The following is a 22,290-nucleotide window of genomic DNA, read 5'->3' as shown; positions in this document are numbered from 1 at the left end:
AATTTTAGAATATAAACACAGGCATGTCTCAGGCATGTAAGGCGGCGGGGTCGATTTGCAACGAGTGAAAATCACCACCAATCATAAAATAATCGCCATAAAATCAGGTGATGAGTAGTTATATATCATCGATGCTGTAAATACCAATACTATCATAACAATATGTTAATGATTTTAGAAGAAGCCATTTTGTGATGACGCACCTAAAGGCCGTAAGTTGAAACTCCACCCTATGAAAATACTGTACAGAAATTTCGAAAAATCCGGACTAAAACTCACCTGAAATGGGGTTGTAGGCCTGCACAGGATTTTCTGAAAGAATTATGTTTTGTACACTATCATAACTCTGTAGAGGATTCTGTGAGTTCCACGCCCATGGTTTAGCAGGAATCCAGCTCAGTTATGTGAAAATCTGGCCAAAATTTTCTGGAGTCCAACAATGTATTGAAGATCATCTCTTTTAAAAAATCCTCCTGCAATTCCTTTAAACATATATCGAAGAAATTTTCTAGGGTTTCTTCTAAGGTTTCTTTTAGGAATATATCTAGGTTTTTTTACGATTTACTCTAAGATTCCTTGCAGGGAATCAAGAGCAGTTTATCTAAATTAATTGGTAAGACGTCACTCAATGATGGATGGTACCTTCCATAGCCGTAAATTAAGGGTATGCGAAATACCGAATGATTCCGTCAAATACGCTTCGAAACGAAATTCCGCGGAATTCCACGGAACTCGCACAGGCGAAATTTGTATTTTGCTATTTCGTTTCGTTTCGCCAAATTGTTAAAATATTTCCACGGAAAATTGAAAACAAACGGAATAAAACGGAATTTCGCGAAATTCGAGTTTAATTTCGAACAAAAAAAAACCAAAGCATTCGCTTCTACTCCTAGCTACAGTCAAAAATGGGTCCGTATTATGGATGAAATCGACTCATATCATGGATCAGAACACTATAACAGCAAATTATCTGCGAAGCGAACGAATGGTGTGCTAGTGAAAACATACGTTTTGGCGTTTCTTTAGGAATCGTCTTATCTTAGATTCATAACTGTGGTATGGGTTTCAATGCCCCACAAACATGAATCAACGCTTGTAGGCATAAGTATGACAGCCAAACTTCGAATTTGCGAGTGCACAAGACGAGAAAATCTGACAACAGTTCGCTTTGAAAATTAATCAAAATGCTTGCTTGCTGGTGGTGACCAATGGGATAGATTTCCAACTGCGGAGCGCTGTTTGGTTCTCAGGTCTTGTGTTCTTGAAAATTTGAGGTGTGGCTTCGTTCTATAATCACCTTAAGCATGTTATTGTTGATTGCGATGCTGTATAGATTTATGGTTCGCGTAGGTAAAATGGGTTCTGCGTAATTGCTACTCTATTTGATGAGATATCCTCCGTTTAATCCAACTTTGATCCATATCTGTGTGCTATTCATAACTGTGGGATGACTATAGTATTGACTGGTCCGCAGTATATGATAAACTGCACTGCCGTTGTAAAGTTTCCAAAAACGCCCATTTGCCCTGAATTCCTCGCGGCGAATAGCCCAGGAAAGGAACAACTGCGTTTGATGAACTACCGCAATGTTATCTTCCATAAGAATGAAGAGAACAAAACCTCGGTTCCCTCCGGGGAACATCGCGTGTTCTTTTGAGCAAATCCGTTAATATATCGCAAAAATTGTTCGTACACAAATGTCAAAAAAGCTGCGGAGCGTGAGTCCCTGATGTTCTGAATTTACTCAGGTGGTGCAGATTATTGATGCGCGCATTAGTTCTCTCTCTTGCTTTCCCGCTATGACGTCACTTTTAACTCTGCATAAGAACAGCGGGAGAATAGAAGAGAAAACTAATAGCACGCATGAATGAGTAAAGGCTCTCCACGATTTCGTTGTTTTGTCGTAAAATTCTACATGTAGCAGCGAAACCGCAGCGATTGTTTGTCGATGTCGCCGTAAAAAATCGCGTTGATTTGGGTGATTCAAAGCCACACCTCAAATCTTCAAGAGCACAAATCTAAAGAACCAGACGTCCATTCAAGCTAAAAACTCTATCGTTTGGTTACTCGATGGCCAACCGATCAAGTGTTCAGCTTGAACCGCTGTCGGGTACGATGGATTTGTGCTCTTGAAATTCTGAGGTATGCCTTCGATGGCCTGCCCCCCCCCCCCCCCCCCCCCCCTAAAACGTGGATTTGCGCTCCCCCCTAAAATTTTGGAAAATTAGATTATGAGATAATAATTAAACTGCGTATTAAATATATACTTTCGAAATTTCTGAATGATAATTGTTTGACATGCAACAGCAATACGTAGTTTAAAAACGTCTTATGTCTACTACCAAACCCTTTTTTGTCATTTTTTTTTCTCGATGATGAAATTGACCAAAACACGGTTCACAATAGGCAGAATTAGTTTGATCTATTTGTAGTCGTATAGTTAATCATAAAACCAAATAATTAAGCTTTTAAGTATTATTCCTATCTTATTACAAGCTTTGATATTTAAAGATGAATTATTGTAATTTAAGCTAAGTATACTGTTCTACTCAAGAAAACTAAAAACATTTCTGTGAAGAAATGGTCAAGAAATGTTGTACAGCAAGCTTTATTTGGTGCATAGTCCCCATTAGATAAAATTTTCCCTGCTTTGCTGTTGAAAAGAAAAGTAATCGCCGATTTGATGCGTGTCTGAAATGGTCTATAAAATCATTTTTCCTTGATCGCAGTAGGCAGTTGAGAAGAAATGGCTTTTCAAATTGAGCTCGCTGTATAAAATTTATTGACCCTTTCGATTTTAGAATTTCTTTACTTTTCTTGTTTAAAGCAGCTAACGTAGTTATACAGTTCAACTGTAAGCTAATTATCATTGATTTGCACTTTCGACCCATCGGTTGACTTCAACGATACCTTGGATACCACCCTGAGAATTGTTGTTTGTTGCTATTATTCAAAGCATTCTCTTCCTTAAACATGCTATGATTGGATTGCTTGCTTCAATGATAAAATGAGCCTGCGGTTGAATTTCTAGAATATCTAGAATTTGATTGTTTAATCAATGATCTTTAATGATAATAAGAATCGTTCTTACCGGAAAATACAGTGTATAAAGTGAATTTTATATTCTGTCCAAAGATTTGTTCCAAATGTCCTGTGTCTTATCATTATCGATATATCCGCATTTATGCAAACTATCTGTTATTTAAAAAAGTGAAGATATTCAAGAAAAATATATAAAACTTGCTTCTATGCTAACGAGATATGTAGAGGTTTGTGAAGATTTGGAATAATTTTTAAAACTATGTTCAAACACCACAATTTGGGATGAAAACTCTCACAGTTTTCTCTGTATTTTATTGCAAGTATGAGAAAATTTTCAATGACTAAATACAAAGGGTTTTCAATGCCTCAAAAGTTTTTGAAAAAAATATGCATGTAAAATCATAAAATAGTTTAAAATTTCTCTTCCTAGTTTTCTTCAGATTTTTTTTATTATGCCTAGTCCGATTGAACTTGTGTAAAGTGAGCGTCCTTCTACATCTATTCCAGTTTTCATATATTGAGTTTTTCGGAATCTAATTCGCATGGTTTTAAATTAACTAACTCATTATGCATGGTAAAGATAGATAAATTATTAATTAAATTATGAAAAAAATGTACGTGCTCAGATGGGGCTCGAATCATCGACAAGTACTTTACCAGCTAAGCTACCGAGCTACTTGGTGACCCAATAATTCAGAGTATTACAATTTTCGAATTCAAATTCACGGTCTACGCAAACTTTTGAGAAACTATTGATAAACAATCAACAATTATTATTTTTTAAACTGATTTTGAAAAATTAATTCCATTTGCAACATTGTTTGTTCAACTACATTTCATTAAAAAACACTTATTACGTAGAGAAATTATCGATGAAAGACGTGGGAAGAAATGGTTAAAACTCTAGTACAAACAGAATTTATGTGGGTGAATTTGCATTCCTTTTCGTTTTATTTCAAATAATTGAACTTCATTTGAATTCTATGTCACATCATTAGATTGTGAACAAAAAAACGTTATCTTGTCAAAATATACCAAAAATATTAAATTATAATAATGTACACTACACATAATGATCAATCGATATTGGACATTTTTTTAAGGTTATGTTCTACCTTTGTATGAATGTGTGCTGCTGTAATCGATTCACACATATTTCGAAACAAGTATTGGGAACCTCAAATGCTAAGGTCCCTTGACCCCCCCGAAGTGAGTTGGCTATTTACGCCCATGGTAGTCCAGGTTCAAAACTTTTTTTTTCTATATTTTCAAATATTTTTTTAAATACTGTCGAGGCTCAAAATTTAGTGAAAATGTGATTTTGTAGTCAGTTTTAAACAAAGAATCTGAAATTGAGATAATATCAACATTCCTTAATTCTTCCAGAAATCGTCCAGAAATTCCTTTACAGATTTTGGAATAGGATCATTTCTCCAGTATTTGCTCTACAAAATAATAGCAATACCTTCAGTATTTTCTACAAGGTTTACTCTAAAAGTTTGCATTCATCCAGATTCGATCCCCCAAGAATTAATTCACAGTTTTTGCAAGGCTTTTCCAGAAAATTTTATTAGGAATTTCTAAATTAACCCCAACAGGCAATCCTGGTTAAGTTGCTGTTGCATTTTTTCTTGGAGTTTATTACTTTTGCAGTTCTTTTGAATTTATCTTAATTGATTTCTTAGGTATGTGTTGATGGATTTTTAAAAATTTAATTTAATTCAATACTCCAGCAAATACTAAAGCAAATATTCCAGTGATTCCTCTGTTCTACTTATTTTTCTTCTTCTTTCTGGCGTTATGTTCCAACTGGGACAGAGTCTGCTTCTCAGTTTAGTGTGTTCATGATCACTTATTGACTTGTGTTCCCAATCACATTCATTTAAGCAACAAAGCATAAAGTACAGCAAAAGAAAATGAATATCATTATTCCATGTTTATGGTATATATTAGCATAACATCACATCCACATGATTAAAAAAATTGTAAGGCATTTCTTAAAATCAAATGAATTTTGGGTTCCTCTCAATATTTTTGAGATTTTTTAAATGTTTGTAAGTGCTGTTCAACCCACTTCTTAGTTGTACCGTAAAACGGGGTATCTTTGATAATGCGGGTAACTTTGATAGTGCGTAACCCACCACATACTAAACAAAATAACATAAATTCAGTTAATTGGTTAAGCAAAACGAATGCAAAACTAAAGAATAATAGTATGACACTTCATGTAAGAGCTTTTTTCATTTGAATCGAGAACATTCGAGGTTTTTTATATAAATATTGAAAATTGACACAATATTAGCATTTTCGAAACGCTTAAAAACAATCTGTTCTACAATCACTGTTTGATGTAGTTTTGAATAGTTGGCCACTTATCTTTGACAGCCTAGATATCATAGAACTGGAATACGGTCTCAAATCTCTTAGCGAAAATCATTTTCACAAACTGGGACCATTTTTGTAATCTAAGTCAGAAATTTCCATATAACGTTAAAAGCCTAGAGGTATGCAATGCCCTACAAATGTTCGTAATTCATTCAATTTCGTTCGATTTATACCCCATTATCAAAGTTACCCCAAAACAGAAAACCGACTTTCGATTATATGAAAAATTATATAATCCATTCAAAATAAATCTTTTGACCAATCATCAACTGCAATCGATATCTATGATGCCAGTACTAGTTTTAAAAATATAAATTATAATTCTTTGATACAGCATGCATAAATATTCAAGTATTCTTCGAAAAAACTATCAAAGTTACCCCGTTTTACGGTAACATTTATACTAAACCAGTGTAAAGAGTGTCAGATATATTGAAATGGAACCTTATAAAGTTATTAAGAAGATTTCAAACAAACAGAAAAAAGTTTTACCAAAACATGTAAGGATTCCGCTGAGCAACGCTAAGGTTTCATATGATAGAGGATTTAAAAAGACGTTTTTTATGCCTATTGTCAAATTTCCAGCTTTTGACAAGAAAAAAAAAAACTTAAACGTGTATTCCGCGAAACAAATTCAAAAATTTCGTTTCGTTTCGAAAAATTCCGTGAGATATTTGATTTCGTATCGAGTTACACGAAACATTTTTTAATTTCGTTTCGTTTCGTCATTATCAGCGCAAGATATTCCGCGTATCGTTTCGTTTCGTATCGACATAGAAAAAATCCATATCGCATACCCTTACCGTAAATGGTCCGCCAATAGGGTAACGACTGTTGATTTCGTTCTTAAATGCGAACAGTTGGCGCCAGCTGCAAAAAGTACAGATAACAACCTTTCGAATATCAGTTTCTCTCGCTGGCCGCCGAGCGGCGACACTGATGTGTGTATTCCACTCACTGATCGCGCTACGCTGGATTTTCAAATTTCTCAAACTTGAAACACAAGTGCATGGAAGAATGGTAATCGAGAACTGTCAAAACCTATGGAAAATGATAAAAGCGTAAATTACTAGCAATTAGGAAACTAGATCGAAAAAGTAGTGATTCGAAATCATGAGTAATGTGAATAAATAACTTTTTGTGTTTAGTTCATGTACCATGGTGCTTTCTTAGCTTCAGGATTGCGTTTTTACTACCACTAAAAAAGAGCCATCTATTGCCATTTCAGTTCTGAGTACCGTCAAACGTGGTATCTTGCAACAGGGATGAAACATGCGACACTTCGACATGTAACCGAATTGTCGTTTGGTTCAGCATTGCGTTGAATTATTATAATTTATTCCGCCGTTTATTGATCTTAGGTATACAACATAATGTTTTGGCGAGGGTTTGGGTATTGTTTCTTTTTTGATTGGTTTGCTGGAGGTGAAAAACAAATTACACATTGGATTGTTTGAAATTAATTCCGAGGCAGCAAATTAAATTTCGCTTGTGAAAAAAAATCATTTTCATCAAAATATCCCACAAAAACTTCCGCGAATTCCAAATTGTTTTCATTTTTCCTAAAAGACATTCATGATTAATCAACAAGAGGCATTACATTGACGTTTTCCTACACCAATAATATTAAATTCATTGCATTTTTTATATTCAATTCTCAATGTCAGTGCCTAAAGTGAAATTGAATATTGAAATGACACCAACAGTGGTTGATACTGAATGTGTGAGTGTGGTGCACTCATTCTCTTTCTCGTCGTTTATGCTTTAATAGTCAGATTGGCTTAGTGCTAGCGGAGTTTGTTTCTGTTCGTTTTCGCACTGAACCGAAATCATTCGGCTGAATTTTTACGACATTAGTAATGTGCAATCAATGCAAACCACAATTTTAGGAACAGAAGTTTGCAAATACCAATCTTACTGGAACATGTGACTATAATGGTTTTATTTAGAAGATACAATGTTTCATTTGTTATATGATTTTTTGTGACATGAAGTACTGTGAAACTTACATCAATCGATGTTCCATGACTTGATATCTTCTTAACACAAAAATACACAGTTACTATGCTGGTAACTTCGAGTAGCTTTTCAAAGTATTTATGTTCCAAGAGTCGATATTTCCATAATTCGATGCCCCCTTAAGATATCGACTCATGGAGGTTTGACTGTAGAATAAATAAACATTCGAAAAATCCCTCCACCTATTCATCATAAGGGCGTAATGGACACATTAAGTGATTGATTATTGAGGATCCTTTAATTTGCGATCTCCCTTGGCTAGTTTTCAAGTTTGATATTAGTACGACTGGCTACATTCATTCGAACGAAAAAAAATATTAAGTCAAATTTCAAAGGACAATTGGAGCGAAACATAAGCTTCTATTCCGTCAAACCGTCTATATGTAATACGCATTCCAAAGAGTGTATAAAATTTTAATTGAATATTTATATAATATTGTACAAACTTTATTTACTATCAATTAATGGTGAAAGTTATGAAATCTGGACTGTGTTTGACTTGAAATCCTTAATACTTAATAATATAATCAAAATTCGTCCGTTCTATACAAAACACCTACTTTAAGCATGAGTTGTTCAGATTTATAGCCTGTGCGTATTTCGATTCACCATTATATAAATACAGTACTGGCCCGATTTGCCGGCCATTTTTGCGGGGAAATTTTAGTTTTTACCGTTTAACAAAAGAATTGTCTACAAATCTCTGTTAATAACGTTAAAGTTATCATGAATATGCTTAAAAGGGAGAAATAAAAACTTAGAAAAATTGCTTGTTCTTAGAAGAAGAACTGACAAAATCGTGTCATTTATGTAGTGTACAGTATGGCCCATAAAAAATGCGAAAATTGTTTGAACATGAATATAGCATCCATAAGCGTTATTTTCATTGTTTTTGATAGTGAATGTAATTTCTGATTACTGTAGTATATTCTGACACAACTTCGCTATCCAGGACAATTTTTGTCATATTTTCCTTACTGTCCTAAATAATGTAATAAAGCAAATATGTTCAAAGGTTTTGTTCCCCCAAAGCTAGAAACAGCGTCTGATTGTCGTATACTCTGGTGGTAAACTTTCCACCTTCAAAAATCACACTTTATAGTTGAAAATTTTAGTTTGTTTGGGTGATAGTGGATGGAGGAGTTCTTAGATAACGTGTTTCGCAAGATCACAAAAAAATATTTTGCCAGGGTCATAGTTTTGAGGGCATTTGTGTCTTATAGGTATTATTTGCCTTTTTTGTTAAAGTTTAATAAAAAATAAATTCGGAGGCCTATAACAGATTTTTGAGGATGAAATTTGTTCCATCGGTTAGAGACAACTTATGTCAATACTTGCTCATAGATTTTGAGCAAAACGAAGCCACTTATCACACTTATATGAAGGTTCAATCAAAGCTCTCCAAAATGAGCCGTTTTTTTCGAAAATATGTTTAAGTCTCCAATTACCCAGGTATAAACCAATTCTATTATTTGATATGGGCGTATGCTGGAGAAAAGGCATGTGAAGAATCTCACGCCATCGACGTCCGCATGATAAAATTTGAAGGTATGCTTCCAATTCCTCTCTGGTATGGTGAAAGCAACTGATAAAAATCATGCCCAAAGTGAAAAACCGATTCTAAACGTATGAAACAATACAAGCAATGAATAATATTTATGTTTCATTAACATTTTCTATGTAAAAACTACCATAAAACATGAGATGACGATTTTCGCATTTTTATTTATGGGCCATACTGTATAATCTGCATATTAAGATAGTTGGTTATAGTACCAGAAAAATACATTAAGTTAAAAATATTTTTTCTTTTAAAACCAATTGGAAAGAAGCGCAGCAAGTATATAACAAAGAGATTAAAGCTAATGAATTCAACACTCAACTCACCACAGACAAAAGCGCCTGCAACTGAAACACGTAGTTTCTCACCATCGCCACCTGAAACCGCTCGAATCATACTCACCATTGAAAATACACCACACGCCATCTCTTGGTCACCGCTGTAGCAACTGTTCTCACCACATCGTTCAGCATCACCCCCTCCCCCCCACAATGACAGAACTGTCATCGATCGCGCAGACAGCAGCTGACAGCTCTGTCACGCTGTTGTGGGGCACCTGCCCTCTCACAAACACACTGCCAAGGGGTGACCCTATAGTTTACTGGTATGTTTTCACTTCTCCCGATTCTGAATGGCGACTTGACTCGCGTGCATTATTTAGCCTCTCTCACCAGCTGACGACTTCACGTCCCATATTTTTTTGTTCCGATATCGAATGGATGTGGATAGGTTGCTCTACTAATACCAACTTGAAGCACCACTACGATGATGTGCCCGCACGCTTTGTTCAATGAGGATTATTGGGCAACTCTTATGTACTTCAAATTTTATTTCATAGAAGGTTGGTCTTGATAGGTCATTCAAAAACGAGCTAATAAAAACCTGAAAATTGCAGGATTCTAAGAAATTGAAAACAATGTCCATGGTACACAGTGCTAAAATCTCGATTATACAACTTCATGTACCTTGTTCTCTTCATGGCCTGCCTTAGCCGAGTGGTTAGAGTCCGCCGCTACAAAGCAAAGCCATGCAGGTGTCTTGGTTCGATTCCCGATCAGTCCAGGCACTTTTCGTAATGAAAATTTGCTTGACTTCTCTGGGCATAGAGTATCTTCGTACTTCCACACGATATACGAATGCAAAAATAGAAACTTTGGCAAAGAAAGTTCTCAGTTAATAACTGTAGAAGTGCTCATAAGAACACTAATTTGAGAAGCAGGTTCTGTTCCCGTGAAGACGTAATGCCAAGAAGAAGAAGAAGAAGAAGAAGAAAAAGACGTACCTTGTATATTTTTTCGGAAACGTTCAGCATTTTTTTTTTATAAAAACTAATAAATTTTAAGTGACGTACTCAATGGATGCTTATTATAACAAGAAAGCTTAAATGTTTTACAAATCAAAATTTTTCCCACTGTACATCCTCAAAACCAAAATTTCAGATTGTGAAAATTTTACCAATTTTTTAAATTTTACCTGGCATTATATGAAAACCCAGCATTGGATCATGTGTGAAACTTGTTCTGAAATTTTGCTCAAGATTGTCCATGAATCCTGTAGTATTGGTAATACTTTACAAGATTTTACGAGAATCCTGTGCAAGTTTTCAGGGAAAATCTTATTATGGTGTTTAATAGTGGGAGAGAAAAGAGATCTGGGAATTACCTTTGGGCGGTGATGCGATAAGGAGGAAAAATATGACGCTTATGTAAGGTTAGTTTTGCATTTTTGCCTCGCGGTGAGAAGATATTGGTAGAAGATTAAAAAAAAGTACGCCTACAGTCAAAACATTGAATTAGTAAAAGATTATTATAGTAGAGCTGGGAAAAAAGCATATGTATATAAAAATACGGGACATAAACAGGAATAAAGGTTTACGTGAACACGTGTAGAGACGAACTATTCATAGTTTGTTTGAAAATTACATTATAAATATGTTATCATGAGCATGAAACGAGCTCACCAGTTGGTAATCCATCCTCGACTCAAAATGCGGCTCCCTATCTTTTGTCTCATTCTAATAATTTATCATCAAAACTTTGCAACACCAAATTCAGAGTTTTAGTGGAGCGCGTATTCTGATAATTTGAATTCTATTGATACAGCAAATAGACACGGTAACGGTTGATGATTATCAATTCCGCCGTCATGTAAAAGAAAATCTGAGGTTCATGAAGTTTCCATAATAACTCCCTTTGGACGCAGCGTGCACGGCTATCGTTATTCCACACCAGAAGCAACCAGCCTAAACCGCAGAAAAGAGGACTTCTGTCGCCTGTTCGAAGTTGCACCTCAGTCAGAGTGCTAGGAACCGAGTTCAGGAATAGTCGTATTCTACGTTTGTCTCCGTGTTGTTTCCAGTTTTTTGGAAGAGCTCTGTCGTGTATATTCGCCAGTGGTTCTGGTTCGAAGTTGACGAGAACAAGCCCAGACTACAGTCACGTTTTTCTCCTCAATTGACGGTCGTAACAGAGAAAAGTCAAGGAAATCGGAGCGTGTACTTACGACGATCGCCAAGTCCGTCTTGTTGCAATATTGGCAGAATTATCCAGTGGATGTGTGTGCGCAGTTGTTCTCTCCGATAGCTCTGTACGGAGGGCCCCCCTGTTGTGTAGTTTTGTAGTTTCGCTTTCAAGTCTCGTGGTGGCTAGTTTTTTTTCTATTCCCCCAAGTGGGTTGGAAAGTTTGTTGCTAGTGGGAAAAAAGTAAGCCTCGGCTTTGTAAAACGTGAAAAGTGTGACTAGAATATTGGGGAAATTATTGATCGAAGAAAGGGCCTACCGAAGGAAAGGTGTGTTTCTAAGGCGAGCCAGCCAAGTGTAGAGGCGAAGTTGTTTCGAGAAATATAAAGCATTAACCCGAAAAGTGGGGTGATTTCTTCGATTCTCTCGGAAATTGAAGAACGCGGTGAGTGTGAGCTTGTGTGGCCTCAAGATCCGCTGCTGTGTAGTAGCCTAACGTGTGGATACGCTATATTTAATTGTGTGTTGAGAAGTGTCCAAGGGGTAATCGAAGAGCAAAAGTTGTGTAATTTTTTTCGATATCAGACACCGACCGACAAGTGCAGTGACAGTTCGAACCCCGTTTGGGTTGTGTACTAATAGTTGATCTATTCTTATCGGAAAACAGTAAACAAATCGAAGGTATGTGTCTTTGGAATTATCTTTGAATTCATTGTCTTTTTCTTTAGTACACACTATATTTCCTCCCAACTTCTACTTTACCCTATTTACGGTGATTAGTGCGTCTTACGATAAGCCAACGATTAGCTAATAGTCCAATAGTTGTTTAACAATGTGATCCATCTAATATTTTTATGCTGCGATTAACAACTTAGCGTGAGCGTTTGTCTAGCGAGTGATAGAAATTCTGCGTAATAAATAACTAACTGCGAACCCGCCTTCCCCTTCCAGTCACACGTACCAACTAATTAGAACCTGCTGCTAACTCTACTCTACGTAGTACTGTGCAGTCAGTACAATATTCATTTGTAGCAATCATTCATCGTAGACTTCAAACTAGGTTTAAGTGAACATCTATTTCACCATATTTTGACACTGGAAAATCATCGATTCCAACTGATTGAGCGTCACTTCAGAGTGCTGTTGAACATTTAAACAATAAATTTGCAACGCAAGATGAAACATTATCTTCATCGGAATCCCACATTTGTCACTGGGATGTTAATTGACACTATCGGTGCTAATGAAGACCCACACAGATTTCTGCGACACACATTTTCAAACTGTTGCGGTTGGGGTTCGATTATTGGTATGGAACAGGTTTGGCGCAAAATGTAAGCCTCGTTGCAGTCAGTGGTGGTCGATAAACGTCTTATCACGATTGTGTTTGCTGCAGAGAGGTGACACTGACGATAGATAATAAGTTCCACTTTGTGTTGTTGGGTGTGCGTCATGTTACATGATTTCTTGAGTCGCAATACCAAGTGTATTGTCAGGAATTAGTGGATTTTGCTAATTAAAGGTCAAAAAATGATATATTAATTAGAATATGCAGAATCTTGGAAAGATTTTAGCAGAATCTTGTAAAAATTCAAGCAGAATCTTGGAAAGATTCAAGCAGAATCTGGGAAAGATTCCAGCAGAATCTTGTAAAAATTCAAGCAGAATCTTGGAAAGATTCAAGCAGAATCTTGGAAAGATTCCAGCAGAATCTTGGAAAGATTCCAGCAGAATCTTGGAAAGATTCCAGCAGAATTTCGGAAAGATTCCAGCAGAATCTTGGAAAGAATCCAGCAGAATCTTGAAAAGATTCCAGCAGAATCTTGGAAAGATTCCTGCAGAATCTTGGAAAGATTCCAGCACAATCTTGGAAAGATTCCAGCAGAATCTTGGAAAGATTCCAGCAGAATCTTGGAAAGAATCCAGCAGAATTTTGGAAAGAATCCAGCAGAATCTTGGAAAGATTCCAGCAGAATCTTGAAAATATTCTAGCAGAACATTGGAAAGATTCTAGCAGAATCTTGGAAAGATTCCAGCAGAATTTTGGAAAGATTCCAGCAGAATCTTGGAAAGATTCCAGCAGAATCTTGGAAAGATTCTATATTGGTAAGATTCTTGCAGAAATTCTTTACCAGATTTTTACAGAATCTCTTTAAGAATTTGAGAGATATGTTTTTATAATTTCGTCTTCGTTTGGTCTTCTGAATTTTAATCACATAAGTTTGAGCCAAAAATAATAGGATTAAGAGGTGGCGCAAGCAACTTGAAAATTTAAATTTACCTGTAATGAAGCCTTTTTAACTTTGTTATTTTCCAAACAATTTAAGAACTATAGAATTTTAGAATCAAATTAATGAAAAGTTTATATAACATAAACAATTTCTAAAATCAAAACTAGTCTTAGTTTTAAGCAGTATTTTCCTTATTCAACTAAAAAATCTCCACTGTTTGACCATAAATTCATGACTACTTAGTCGATTTCGAATATTTTTACATGGCTTTAAATATTGTTTGGTTGTTTGTAAAAGTGTCAAGTACGAATATAGTTTAAACCCGTTTTGGCTTAGTTATTGAACAAAAACTTCTCAAAAACATGGATTTGACACGAAAAATATGAAATTTCTGAATTTCTTGCTGATTGAACTTTAAACCAAAGGCTGAAATTCTTTGTAATCATGTTTAAAACCAGAATTTTATCCATTATAATATTTTTTGGAAATTTTGAAAGATATTTGCATTATTAAAAGTGCAATATACTAATAGATGCTTAATGAACTTCAGTAGTATTTTTTTTTTTTGCAAAAGTGAAATGTTAAAGTTCAATTAGTAGTGTTTTTTTTATAAACTTATGTTAAATAGAAAATGTGTAATTTCCAATAAATCACATGAAAATCCATAGAAATTTGAACTTTTACACTAAAAAAATCTTGTTTCTGAGTACCGTAAAATCGGGTGTAATTGATCAGTAGGGTGAAATTGATCATCGTATCACACGATTCTATTTATTCGTAATGGAGCACAAATATCAATGTTAGTTGCAATAAATGAACGTTGCTTGTCGTAACTATTGACGAATTGTGTTTTGTGAAGTTTTTTGCGTTAAAGAATGTTTATTACTATGAAAATAACGTAAAATTTCAAAATCATGCACGGTGCAGTATTGACAAACACCTATGAACTTCTATTAATAAGCAAGGATTTGAACATGGTATAAACCTGAAAGTTTGTGAGGATGCTTGAGATATATCCCCAAACCAGATTTCATCACCAAAACTCGTACCAATTGGCTCATATGGTTGAAATAATTGAATTTCTGTTAGACATCATTGAATTCCTTAGGAAATTGCATACATTTAGGCAATTTCCGCGTTATTCTTGAAATTTAACTATTCGTTATTTATATAAATATTGCATTGTTAAGAATTTTACAAGCATATTCGGATTCAGGGAGCTCAAATTTATCATATAGAATTGTTTTGGAAACTAACAATAATGGTATTGACAAGTGATCAATTTCACCCACCTTCGTACTTGTTTTCCTGCATTTAGTTGTTTGGCATTGTTAACATTATAGAAAACAGACTAGAAGAACCGTGAAAAATGATCAATTTCACCCGAAATTACGGTAGTTTTTGTTGAATAAATAAAATGTGTTGTTTACACAGTATTGAAACAACTAAACATTCTTCAACAGCATGTGAAAAATTTGGGATTAGTTATGAAGTTATGGAAAAACTAAAATTATTTTTTTTTAGGTTAATAAGAAACAAAATGATGAAAGCTTCTTCCAACTTATAGTATTTTTAAAATTTAGACATATTTTGTGTTCTTAAACTTTCAAAATTGGTTAAAAAATAACAAAGTTATGTACACTTATCTGAAGGTTGTATATTTCAACGCCATTTTTATGTATTAATATTTTGGCTCAAACTTCGAACTTCTTTTTTGATGTGATTAAAATTCAGGACAGCACACAAATTTTCAGTTTTGAGAACTTTGAAAAAAAAAATCCACACCCTATTGGACAGATTTTTGCAAGATCAGACAGATTCCTTAAGAATCTCGAATAAACGTAGAAAGGACCGCAATTTTTCTGGCAGATTCTGGCAGAATTTCAAACAGATAATGGCAGAGAATCGGAAAGTTTTCTAGTAGATTCTTGGACAGATCATTATGCAGAATCTTCGACAATATTTTTTGCAGCATTTTTGACAAATTTTTGCATGATACTGAACAAATTCTTTCAAAATTTAGGATATATTTTCGAGGAATCATGAAACATGGGCAGTCACATCAGTTTCATGGGCAAATTTTGATCATATCTTGAGTAGATTCTTGAAAGAAAACTTGAACTGGTTCTGGATAAGATTCTCGAAGACTATTGGACAGATTCTATAGGAATCTAGGACAGAATCTTGAAGAATCTTGGACAGATTCTTGTAGTATCTTGAACAGATTCTTGTAGAATCTTCGACAAATTCTGATAGAATCTGGGATAGATTTTTGTAGAATCTTTGACAGATTCTTGTAGAATCAGAGACAGATTTTTGTAGAATCTGAGACAGATTCTCATAGAAACTGAGACAGATTTTTATAGAATCTTAGAAAGATTCTTGTAGAATCTGAGACAGATTCTTGTAGAATCTGAGACAGATTCTTGTAGAATCTGGTATAGATTTTCGTAAAATCTGGGACAGATTTTCGTAGAATCTTTGACAGATTCTTGTAGAATCTGAGACAGTTTCTTGTAGATTCTGAGACAGATATTTGTGGAATCTGAGACAGATTCTTGTGGAATCTGAGACAGATTCTTGTAGAATCTGAGACAGCTTTTTGTAGAATCTGAGACAGAATCTTGTAGAATCTGAGACAGATTCTTGTAGAATCTTTGGCAGATTCTTATAGAATCTGGGACAGATTTTTGTAGAATCTTTGACACATTCTTGTAGAATCTGAAACATATTCATGTAGAATCTGAGACATATTCTTGTAGAATCTGAGACAGATTCTTGTAGAATCTGAGACATATTCTTGTAGAATCTGAGACAGATTCTCGTAGCATCTGAGACAGATTCTCGTAGAATCTGAGGCAGATTCTCGTAGAATCTGAGACAGATTCTCGTAGAATGTGAGACAGATTCTCGTAGAATCTGATACAGATTCTCGTAGAATCTGAGACAGATTCTCGTAGAATCTGAGACAGATTCTCGTAGAATCTGAGACAGATTCTCGTAGAATCTGAGACAGATTCTCGTAGAATCTGAGACAGATTCTCGTAGAATCTGAGACAGATTCTCGTAGAATCTGAGACAGATTCTCGTAGAATCTGGGACAGATTCTCGTAGAATCTGAGACAGATTCTCGTAGAATCTGAGACAGATTCTCGTAGAATCTGAGACAGATTCTCGTAGAATCTGATACAGATTCTCGTAGAATCTGAGACAGATTCTCGTAGAATCTGAGACAGATTCTCGTAGAATCTGAGACAGATTCTCGTAGAATCTGAGACAGATTCTCGTAGAATCTGAGACAGATTCTCGTAGAATCTGAGACAGATTCTCGTAGAATCTGAGACAGGTTCTCGTAGAATCTGAGACAAATTCTCGTAGAATCTGAGACAGATTCTCGTAGAATCTGAGATAGATTCTCGTAGAATCTGAGATAGATTCTCGTAGAATCTCAGACAGATTTTCGTAGAATCTGAGACAGATTCTTGTAGAATCTGAGACAGAATCTTGTAGTATATTGGACAGATTCTTGTAGAATTTTAAGTTAATTCTTGTAGAATTTTCTACGGATTATTGAAGAATCTTGTACAGCATCGTGTAGAATTTTGTTCAGGATCTTGTGCTTTAAGAATCTTATTTTTTTTTTGTAAAATATTGTACAGATTCTTGTAGACTCGTGATTATTTGTTTATTACTTGGATTCTCGTAATATTCTGTGAAGGTTCTCTCACAGATTATTGAAGGGTTCTTACGTAGAATTATGATTGTTATGAGTGATTCGTTTGTGTGTAGATCTGACAGAGACTTTCTTGCAGAATTTGGTAAAAATTTTCAAAGGGTTTTGTAAAAATTGTGCAAATCTATTTGGGACGTGTGGATTGCTTTTTGAAGCTGATATGATGTATTTAAATCCATATTCAACAACACACTGAAGTGACAATCATTCAAAACCGAGGAAAAATGACCCTCGAAGAACCACCAAAAAATTTGCATCCTGTCGTCGTCGCCGTTCTTCCAGTCCAACAGTCTGACACGAACCGCACGCCATGGCGCCATAATTCCTGGTTCGATCGTTCACATAGAAACTCCTAACCTCACCACCACTAGTGAAAAACCCCATCACTTTTTAGTAGCTGCTAGTCGTTAAGCGCGATAACAACAATAAGTGGGGGGGGGGGACCTCGACGTTGGTTATGTTGCTGCAACTTACCTGCCAGCAGCCGTTTGCATCTAACCCTCTTGCAATCGATTATTGATTTTCCTCCAAATGGAAACAAACCCATCATCGCCGTCATCATCATCATCATCGCTCGTCTACTAATCATCATTATCATCGCCATAACATTACTCATTAGTGCATTTGATTCGCAATACCCGCATATTCTGCTCTGTACATATCTCGGCACCATATATGTTCTGTGTTTGTGTTTTTGAAACTGAACTGTGTTATTTGGTCGTGCTTATTTGTATGTGGATTTGTTCCGTTGAAGTTGAGCCTGCGAGCAACGGGGATTTAAGTATTTATCGTGGAATGCATTATTATGGCGGTATGCACAGGATGGTATGATTGATGAGGATCCTGCAGAAGAACAATTCATGCGACTAACGTAATTCATGAAATCAACTATAGACTAACATGTTTAAAAGGGGGAATAACCATTGCTTATCGGAACATCTCTTGTGCTTCCCTGGTTTACATCGAATAATTTGTGTGGACTTATCCTTTTAACCGGTAGAGAGGAGTTAGATCTATGTTGCAAAGGTTGTTTCGCATTTATCATGTATTACTATAGAATTCTCCATAACTGCATTGGGAGGAACTCCATTTGCGGCTCCGATGGGCCACCAACGTTAAAAAAAGGCCAAGGCAGAGCCTGAACAAATTTCTTACCTCAGGATTGTAGTATTTCCCCAAAGCTACGCACTATCTGAAACCATAAGCTTTCGCAATTTTTATTAAACATGAGTATCGAAAAAACATTCAACTTAAGTAAATTTGATGAATTTGAACATGAAAAACAACTCTTGTCGCGTTATATTGCCGAATTTTGAATATTGCTCATCAAAAACCATCCTTGGTTTTTACAAAATTTTAAATTTATTTTTTTTTGCAGAAATTTGCTGATTTTTAAGTTTGAGCTATTTGAATAATTTAATATTTATATATGTCAAATTTTGACGATATTTTTCAAACAAAGTTAATTTGAAATATTTTATCCACTCTGCATACACATTTTAATCAAACTCGGTCAAATATCCACAAAATTTGTATTTTCAGCCAAGTTTGATCGCATTTGTTATAAAAAAAAAGTTAAAATTAGTTTTGGCCAAAGTTATTTTTTTTCCAACCATTGTGCAGCATAGGCAAAACACTAATCAAAATCGTGTTTTTACAAAACTTCTATATTTTTCCTTTGAAGAATGGATAAAACACGTTCGATTGTATCAATTATTTTGTTCAATAAAAAATAATTTCTCTTACTAGAGCTACTATAGGAACAATAGATTTACTATAGCTGCAAGGAAGCTCAAATCTTAAGCGATACTATTTATTTCTATCATTTTTCGAACAAAATCGAGCTGTGAATCAATGGTACCGTAATCCGGGGGCAAATTGATCACTGGGGTGAATTTGATCAGGTCGGTACCAAAAAGCTTTTCCTTTTAAGGATGCCTAATACTTCGTTGCCATCACAGACATTGCATGTTTTCTAATTTATAGATGTCTAATGATGGTTTTAAACTGTCTCATTTTTATTAAGGTCAGTTTTGTATAGAAATATTCACAGTTTTTGAAGGTGTTAGCAATACTGTTGGAAATGTCGGTACTAAACAATCCGCTGGTGCTAAGCCTGCATGTTAACTTTGAGTGTTAAAAATGTTGTGTAAGCTTCAGTGTGAACTGCTGAACTCATTTTTGAAATCGTGCAGCATTACAAAAATAGTTTTTTGCTCGTAAAACCGTTGATTGTTGAATAAAGTGCTTATTTCAAGGGAAATTGCATACATTTAGGCGTATTATGCAGATTTACAATATTTAATTTTGCAATAAAATGATTATATACACGAGTTGTAAGAATTTTGACATCATTTTCAGATTCAGGAGACCCAAATTTAGGAGATAGGGAAATTTTACATTCAAATATACGCTCTATTATATAGTGATCAATTTCGCCCCAATGTGTTATTTTCAATTTTTGATATTAAAACTAATTTTATGAAATGTTAAATTTTATTTCATAAAAAATCGATTACTTAAACTGATTGAGATCAATGAAGTACTGATTTTACCGAACTAAATTCAACAATTTTTGAATTCCACAGGAAATTATGTCAAAAATTTGTGAAAAAGTGATCAATTTGCCCCCGGATTACGGTACTTAGATAAAAAAAAATTCTTTGCGACGATTAATAGCCAAACGGCCATAAAAACCTACTAGAGCGGCTATACCCGAGCAGACGAAAAGTACCGTAAATTCGTGTTAAATTGATCAGTAGGATGAAATTGATCACCGTGACACATGATTTTATTTCTTCCTAATGGACCAAAAATATCAAAGTAACCTGCAGTGAATGAACGTTGTTTGTTGTAATTATTGCCAAATTGTGTGTTGCGAAGTTTTTTGAATTAAAGAATGGTTATATTTATGAAAATAATGAAAAATTTCAAAATTATGTACGGTGCAGTATTGACAAACATCCATAAACTTCTAGCTCTAAACAAGGACTGGAAAATGGTATAAACCTGGAAGGTTGTGAGGATGTTTAAGATAAATCCCCAAATCAAATTTCATCACTGACACTCGTACCAATTTGCTCACTCGGGTGAAATAATTGATTTTCTGTTAGATATCAGGAAATTCATCAGGAAATTGCATACATTTGGGCGTTTTCCGCAGTGCTGGGAATGGTAATAGTAGTAGGCTTGAGTTTTTTTTTGCGAAAATCACGTGGCTCTCCTAATACAGTAGTTCAAAATTGTGAATCTCATCAAGTAGCCTATGTTGGGTACATGAATTTTCTATTTGTGGAGTGTCATTGAAGACTGCAAATGCGAGAAATGCAACGGAAAACAGAACATTTTTCTACAGTAGTTTTGGGTTGCCCTTAGCAACGGGTGTTTTGCTATTTTCAAGGCATTTTGCCTACAGCAGCGATACGCGTGAGTTTCACTGGCTCCGGTGACTGTGATTCGCTACGCTTGCCTACTGTAGTGTGAATCTCAGAACTTTTCCCAACTCTGGTTTTCCGCATAACTCTTGAAATTTAACTATTCATTATTTCTGTAAATATTGTATTGTTAAGAATTTTGCAGGCGGATTCAGGGAGCTCAAATTTATCATGTAGAGATGTTTTGAAAACTAACAATAATCGCATTGACAAGTGATCAATTTCACCCCGGAATGAGATCCCTCGATTTTTTATTTTTGAGATATTTCTTAGCACTAAAATGACATTTGTTAGAAAATTCCGTTACATGAGCCAATGAGTCTCGCCTTCATACTTGTTTTTCTGCATTTAATTGTTTGGCGTTGTCAACGTTATAGAAAACAGACAAGAAAAACCGTAAAAAATGATCAATTTCACCCGAAATTACGGTACTACTGAATTTCAAAGAAAGGTATTCCATAGGGAGCCGGAACCTATTCTTACCACTTTTGATTCACTTCGGCAGTGGGGTTTTTTTAAGCTACGGATTTTTGACCACAACATGCTTCAAATTGCAAAGTTTCAGACACTTCGTCCGAAAAAAAAACCCATGCCGAAGTGAAGCATGGAATTGCCCAAGTAGCTCTGCACCCTACCAGATAATTTCCAATACTTACAACCTGTATGAGGTACCGTGATGCATCAAGATCCGAACAGCACCAATATCCGGACACTTTAGTATTATTCGTTAATTTGAGCCAAATTTAATGATTATCATATTTAATTTATTCATACATTATACTTAAAACATAATAAATCATTTTACTATAAATTGTATCTAGTAGTCATTGCCAAATAATGGATAATGGCATAAACGTGTCATTATCTATTATACGTACGTGTCAATTTTTCGCAGTGCTAGTGTTTCGTATAAGAACGTCAACGAATGCACCCATAGTGTTTAGTTGACAATAACATGGATAAAAATCAGTTTGAATAATACAATCAATTAAGCGTTTCCTTTAAAATTGAGCGTCCAATCATAACTCAACAGGTCAGTGCTATTACAGTTGGTTGGCGAAAATTAATGGTTTACAGGGTGGAAGGAGACTGTCCGGAATTTCACACTTGTGGATTAAAACCCGGACATTCAATCGCAGTCCCATTGTTACTTGTATAAGAGAAACACAAAATATCAAAACTAATCGAACAATTGTTAAATTCTCACAAAATGTGCATTGACTGTTCAGAATATCGCAATTGACCGTTTAAAGTAGAAAAAGTGTATATTCAGATAATCATTGCTCATAGTCTAAATGTGATTTACTATTGAAAAGAAAGCATTAGGATCACAGATCCACACTTTCGTGAAATTCGTGAATAGTTTAAAAGTGGAGTTGCTTTATATCACCAGTTTTTGATTATTTTTTATGCATATTTCACATTA

The 22,290-nt window shown here is 35.0% G+C and overlaps 1 protein-coding gene across 10 annotated transcripts in view; it reads left to right on the top strand.

Moving 5' to 3' along the window:
* LOC5564541 (protein NDRG3) overlaps positions 1-22,290 on the top strand; it is a 162,987-nt gene that overhangs the window by 12,650 nt on the left and 128,047 nt on the right. For 2 of the 10 annotated variants that reach the window (XM_021846956.1, XM_021846945.1), the window contains exon 1: positions 11,278-12,147. The exons of 5 other annotated variants lie outside the window; for them this stretch is intronic. The gene's annotated coding sequence lies outside the window, so the exon portion shown is untranslated. Of the gene's footprint in view, positions 1-11,277; positions 12,148-22,290 lie in introns of those variants that run through there. 3 more of the 10 variants (XM_001648840.2, XM_021846957.1, XM_021846948.1) reach the window with 3 other exon arrangements.

This window comes from Aedes aegypti, chromosome 2 (assembly GCF_002204515.2).
Source record: "Aedes aegypti strain LVP_AGWG chromosome 2, AaegL5.0 Primary Assembly, whole genome shotgun sequence".
NCBI lineage: Eukaryota > Metazoa > Arthropoda > Insecta > Diptera > Culicidae > Aedes > Aedes aegypti.
The sequence above is the reverse complement of the archived record's forward strand: the minus strand, read 5'-3'. Positions and strand labels throughout refer to the sequence as shown.